Below are 7109 nucleotides of genomic sequence, written 5' to 3'. Positions count from 1 at the left end.
ATATATATATATATGTATGTATGTATATATATGTATATATATATATATATATATACATATGTATATATATTATATATATGTTTGTATATATATGTATATATATACATTTGTATATATATTATATAATATATATATATATATATATATATATGTATATATATATTATATAATATATATGTATAATGTATATATATATATATATATAATGTATATATATATATATATATATATACATATGTATATATATGTATATATATACACATGTATATTTATGTATATATATATATATATATATATACATGAATATATGTATATGTATATATATATATATATATATGTATATATGCATATATATGTACGTATATATATATATATATATATATATTTATATATATATATATATATATGTATGTATATATATGTACGTATATATATATGCATGTATGTATATATATATATATATATATATGTATATATATATATATATATATTTATATATGGAAGTTCCTATAAGGTAGCTCTCTTGGGTATATATGACTACGGTGATATTCCCAGAGAATTTTACCCTAAGGTATCCAGAATTCTAACTCCTAGAGCAAATATCCCTAATTAATTCTTACAGGGATATGGCATAATATCAGAGGACGTATTCTTGACACGCCACATAGCTATCTTAACCCCGAATAGCGTTAATGCTTCGAGAGGGAAATGTGGCAAGAAAACGAAAACAAAAGGAGAGCCGTTATTAATGTACTTCTCCTTCCTGTTTCGAGTCATCAACAGCGCCATCTTATTCCTTTATATGGGACATGGCTATCTCACCCAAAAATAGATTTTTTGTTTAGCTCAAAATCTGTTTTTGGGCTCAGGCCATGTCGTCGTGATGGAAGTTTACCATAGCATTACTGTAGCTGTGGATTCTCATTTTGTGCCTTAACCTCAAGATAACATTTTCCTTGGTATATCTAGACCTAGAGACCTATGATGTTACCGTCATGCATCATTACTTCTAAACATCAACCATGTTAGTACTTCTTGCCCCCTACAGGGATGAGTCAGGCTAGACTCTGGAAAAGTCTCGAGGAATACGTATTACCTATGGATGCCAAACAGACAAATCAGTATACTTGGCTCGACCTATACCTTTTAAAGCAAAGTTTGTATTAGAAATTACCAATGTCTGTATGAAATATTGATACCTACCCCAGTATACCTATTTGATATATGTACTGATCAAAGGTTTGTATCCGTTTAGGAACAGATATTATACATCAGTTATCATTCCATCCAGAAGGTGATGGTCTATCCTATATAAGGATTGACCAAATAGATGAATGTTTGTCTACACGTAAGAACAATCTTTTAAGATTTTCTATATTATCAATTGATTTCCATAGCAAAAGTTGCAATGCTCAATATATTCTTCATAAGAATTAACCTGGGCGAATAAGATGCAAAGTTCATTTTAGAAATAGTTTATTGACAAATAATAAATAAATAGATCAATCAACATTTATAGAAATATAAAAAATGTGGCGAATATAAATTACAGTATAAAGAAAAACATTAATACCAGAAAAAACTAGTTTTATCTAAAAAGGAAACATATAAATGCCACTGAAAAACGAGAATGTTAATAAATTTTCATTAGTATCTGTCATTACTGTCTATCCACACTTGCGTAAAACGTATGGGACATGTGTTACTCATTATGCTTATTTCACCTTTGTCTATGGAACAGTTCATAAAGACACCATAGTGGCATTTCACTTAGTATGTAGTACCGACCAGGGAATACACACCCACCATAAAATTAATCATCGCAATTAATTTCACTGTTCCTCGCAGAATCAAGCAACAGGTTTAAGGACACTACCTGCTGCTACCACAGACCTCTTTAATTCCTCCATCTTCTTCGCGTAATGCTTAAAAAATACCCTGGATAACTTCCAGCCAGTGTATGAGTGAAGGTGTTCAATATCCATTTTATTGAAAAAAATTCAGGGATGAGGCAATTTTTCTTGGATCATGACCTGCGGGTGTACTGTCAGGATCCGCTCTGTGAATAAAGTAGATGATCTTCGCCCTTAGTTGATTCAGAGACAAGTTTGAACGTGAAGTTTCTCCTCTAAAAAGCTGTCCTCCCTTAAAGTCTGTAGTTCTACCAAGATAGACCTTTAAGCTCTCTACTGGACATAGAGAGACGTTTTCCTTCAGAGTGCAGATTCTACAGGATCCCCACCTTTTGGTGGGTAGCTCATTTCTGGCAAGAAACGTTGGGTCCGGAATAAGATTCAGTTTTCCCCCTTCCAAGAACTGATTGTGACCTTCATCTCTCGAAAGAGCCAGTATTTCACTAACTCTGGCCTCCGAGGATAGTGCAAATAGAAATATGATTTTTTGGGTCAAATCCTTTAACCCTGGAACGGTACGGTGGGTCGTCCGCGACCCCGAGCGTCAAAAAAAAAGAGGTTTTTCTCACGTGACTCACCCCCGTGACTGAATTTGTGGGTGATCGACCTGCAGTAGGTGTCTCGCCTACACGCTCTAGTAGTGTCCAGATGTGCATTGCTGTAGCTGTACTCCTTCCCCGATTTCTGAGACGCGTCGGGGTCGAGCGCGACCGAGTTTACCCTTCTAAGGTAATTTGCATAATTATCAAAGTTATTACGTATTATGAAATTGTCGTAGAATGGTGCAACTTGTATAGGTTATCAGTTGTGGAAAGTCTTGGTGGATTGTTTGGCTACCATGTGCATGATTTTTTTTTTAGTTAAAATGTCGTTCATCACCACGAGGACCATTTTACCGCGAGTGCCCCTTTTTGCATTTTTTTAAATTTTTTTGCCAAGTAATTTTTCCGTAAGATATTGCCAAATAGTGTCGTAAAACTTTTGCTTTTTTAGTGTTGGAAAGTGTGTCTAGATGATCTGGCTACCCATGCGTGACTTTGTTTTTGTCAGATACGACGTAGTTATTGGTATATTGGGTATTTAACTGCGGTTGCCAATTTCTGTTTTTTTTCAATATTCGTAAAAATTTACTACGTAGTAAGGAATTGCCGTATATTATTGATTTTTTTTATGTTTATGTGTTAGAAAGTGTGCCTTGATGGTTGGGCTAACACGTGCATGTCTTTATTTTTATCTGAGATGCCGTATATTAGAATGTTGGGCATTTTACCGCGAGTGCTCCTTTTTCATTTTTTTTCATTTTTTTGCCAAGTCATTTTTCCGTAAGATATTGCCAAATAGTGTCCCAAAACTTTTGCTTTTTTAGTGTTGGAAAGTGTGTCTAGATGATCTGGCTACCCATGCGTGACTTTGTTTTTGTCAGATACGACGTAGTTATTGGTATATTGGGTATTTAACTGCGGTTGCCAATTTCTGTTTATTTTCAATATTTGTAAAAATTTACTACTTAGTAAGGAATTGCCGTATATTACTGATTTTTTTTTTCATATTTATGTGTTAGAAAGTGTGCCTTGATGGTTGGGCTAACACGTGCATGTCCTTTTTTTTATCTGAGATGTCGTATATTAGAATGTTGGGCATTTTTCCGCGAGTGCCCCTTTTTATTTGTTTTGCATTTTTTTGCTTAGTCATGTTACCGTAAGGAATTGGCAAGTAGTGTCGCAAAACTTATATTTTTATAGTGTTGGAAAGTGTTTCTAGATTATCTGGCTACCCATGCCTATTTTTTTTTAGCCAGATATAGCGTATATATAGGTATGTGTTCGATTTTCCTGTGATTGCCATTTTTTCGTTTTTTCCCATTTCTTTCAAAATTACTACGTACTAAGGAACTATCACAGAGTAATGATTCATTTAGATGTTTATTTGTCGGAAAATGTGCCTTGATGGTTTGCCTAGCACGTGGCTGAAATTGTTTTTTTCTGAAATGCGTATAATCAAATGTTGGCCATTTTTCCGCGAGTGCCCATTTTTATTTGTTTTTCAATTTTTTTACCTAGTCATGTTACCGTAAGGAATTGGCAAGAAGTGTCGCAAAACTTATATTTTTATAGTGTTGGGAAGTGTTTCTAGATGATCTGGCTACCCATGCCTATCTTTTTTTTGAGCCAGATATGGCGTATATATAGGTATGTGTTCGATTTTCCTGTGATTGCCATTTTTTCGTTTTTTCCCATTTCTTTCAAAATTACTACGTACTAAGGAACTATCACAGAGTAATGATTCATTTATATGTTTATTTGTCGGAAAATGTGCCTTGATGGTTTGCCTAGCACGTGGCTGAAATTTTTTTTTCTGAAATGCCGTATATTAGAATGGCAATTTTTCCGCGAGTGCCCCTTTTTATTTGTTTTGCATTTTTTTGCTTAGTCATGTTACCGTAAGGAATTGGCAAGTAGTGTCGCAAAACTTATAACTTTATAGTGTTGGAAAGTTTTTCTAGATGATCTGCCTACCCATGCCTATCTTTTTTTTGAGCCAGATATGGCGTATATATAGGTATGTGTTCGATTTTCCTGTGATTGCCATTTTTTCGTTTTTTCCCATTTCTTTCAAAATTACTACGTACTAAGGAACTATCACAGAGTAATGATTCATTTAGATGTTTATTTGTCGGAAAATGTGCCTTGATGGTTTGCCTAGCACGTGGCTGAATTTTTTTTTTCTGAAATGCCGTATATTAGAATGTTAGCCATTTTTCCGCGAGTGCCCCTTTTTATTTGTTTTGCATTTTTTTGCTTAGTCATGTTACCGTAAGGAATTGGCAAGTAGTGTCGCAAAACTTATATTTTTATAGTGATGGAAAGTGTTTCTAGATGATCTGGCTACCCATGCCTATCTTTTTTTTTTAGCCAGATATGGCGTATATATAGGTATGTTTTCGATTTTCCGGTGATTGCCATTTTTTCGTTTTTTCTCATTTCTTTCAAAATTACTACGTACTAAGGAACTATCACAGAGTAATGATTCATTTAGATGTTTATTTGTCGGAAAATGTGCCTTGATGGTTTGCCTAGTACGTGGCTGAAATTTTTTTTTTTCTGAAATGCCGTATATTAGAATGTTGGCCATTTTTCCGCGAGTGCCCCTTTTTATTTGTTTTTGCATTTTTTTGCTTAGTCATGTTACCGTAAGGAATTGGCAAGTAGTGTCGCAAAACTTGTATTTTTATAGTGTTGGAAAGTGTTTCTAGATGATCTGGCTACCCATGCCTATTTTTATTTTTAGCCAGATATGGCATATATATAGGTATGTGTTCGATTTTCCTGCGATTGCCACTTTTTCGTTTTTTCCCATTTCTTTCAAAATTACTACGTACTCAGGAACTATCACAGAGTAATGATTCCTCTAGATGTTTATTTGTCGGAAAATTTTGTTTACTTCTTTTTTGATTGAATATCATCAAATTTTTTTAGCTAAAATATTATATTGTTTTACATGTTTTTTTTCGATTTTATTTCCCTTCAAAAAAATTTTTTTGGGTCAGAATTTTAATTTTATAGTCGTAAAATAATCGACAATTATCCAGAAACCCACCATACAATTTTTATGCATATCCAAGAATAATTAGATTAGTAAATAACACCTTGAAATTGACATACCCTTCCTACATTTCAAGTGGCAGATTAGGTAGTCTGAGTCAGTGTGGTTGGCGGCCATTTTGTGGACATATCCGAAGCGTAAGTTGCCCTATCTATATATATTCTTGTTCCCTATAGAATTTGTGATATTTTGGTATATTTTTACCTGCATAAATATCATATTATATATTAAATATATGTATTTTTATACGAAATTTCTAGGTACTCAAAAAATTACCTTTAGATATGGCCCCTGATATAAATGTAATTTACAAAATAATGAAGATTTTTTTACATATTTCTATTTTAGGATAACATATGTTTATTCCCTAAAAAAAATAGCCACTTCCTATTTCATTTGGGTACCCAAAAAAATTCATGAAATTTGGACAAATTTTTTTGGCCAAAAAAAAGTTACCCTTTTTTTCTCATTTCAGATCTTCACCTCCATGGGTCCGACTTCATCCAAAATACATCAAGATGTGTCCTAAACATTCAAAAATCAATTCCTAAAAGGATTTCTGTATATATGTATAAACTTTTTTTTTATTAATTTTTATGTAAGGTCTTTTTTTTTAGACTTAATTTTTTAAAATATTTATAATAAATAGTTTTTCTGCAGATGAGTAGTATTTATCTTTACAGTTGTTTTAGGCATTCATTGAATTTTTTTTTGGCAAAAGAAAAAAAGGAGGTTACTGCAAAAACTGATTTTTCAAGAATTTTTTTTGGCGTCGGGGTCGCGCGCGTCCGAGTATACCCTTAAAGGGATGTCCAAGGAGCGTACCTATCCAGGGTTAAAGCGCACTCGTCGTTGTTCATCATAGAAGCAAAGTGAAGTACCTTATCCAGAGACCATGAAATAGGTATCGGAGGCGCTGCAGGCCTAAGTCTAGCACAGGCCTTAGAAATCTTGTTGAAGATTTCGTTAAGAGAAGTCAACCTGAAAGGCATACAGTAAAGGTCTCGTCAAGGCAGATTTACACGTTGTTATTGTGTTGGCTGCTAAACCTTGTTCATGAAGGTTAATAAAGAAAGATAAACAGAAGTCAGTTGAGATTTCATTTGGCTTCTTTGCCTTGACAAATGACACCCACTTCTTCCATGACGACTCATATTGTCTTCTGGTAGATTTGGATTTATATTCTTCCTAAAAGTCTATACTGTCCTTTGAGATCCCGAATCTTTTCTTTATATATATATATATATATATATATAACCTGTTTGTAGTCTACTGCAGGAAAAGCAACTTTGACATGTCCATCCATATGGTTGAATGAAGCACTTGTTTAAATGCAAGGCAATAATAATAATAATAATAATAATAATAATAATAATAATAATAATAATAATAATAATAATAATATAATAATAATAATAATAATAATAATAATAATAATAATAATATTTCTTCACTTTCAGAATTCATTACATAGTATGATAATGTGTATACGCTTTTCACTTCAAAGCATGTATACAATTATCATTCGCATAAGAAATGTATTATTAGTGGAATTTATCCTTTATCATTGTTAATATAACTAGAGTTGTTTCT

This window comes from Palaemon carinicauda, chromosome 24, assembly GCF_036898095.1.
Source record: "Palaemon carinicauda isolate YSFRI2023 chromosome 24, ASM3689809v2, whole genome shotgun sequence".
In the NCBI taxonomy this organism is placed as follows: domain Eukaryota; kingdom Metazoa; phylum Arthropoda; class Malacostraca; order Decapoda; family Palaemonidae; genus Palaemon; species Palaemon carinicauda.
This window is presented reverse-complemented; position numbering follows the sequence as displayed.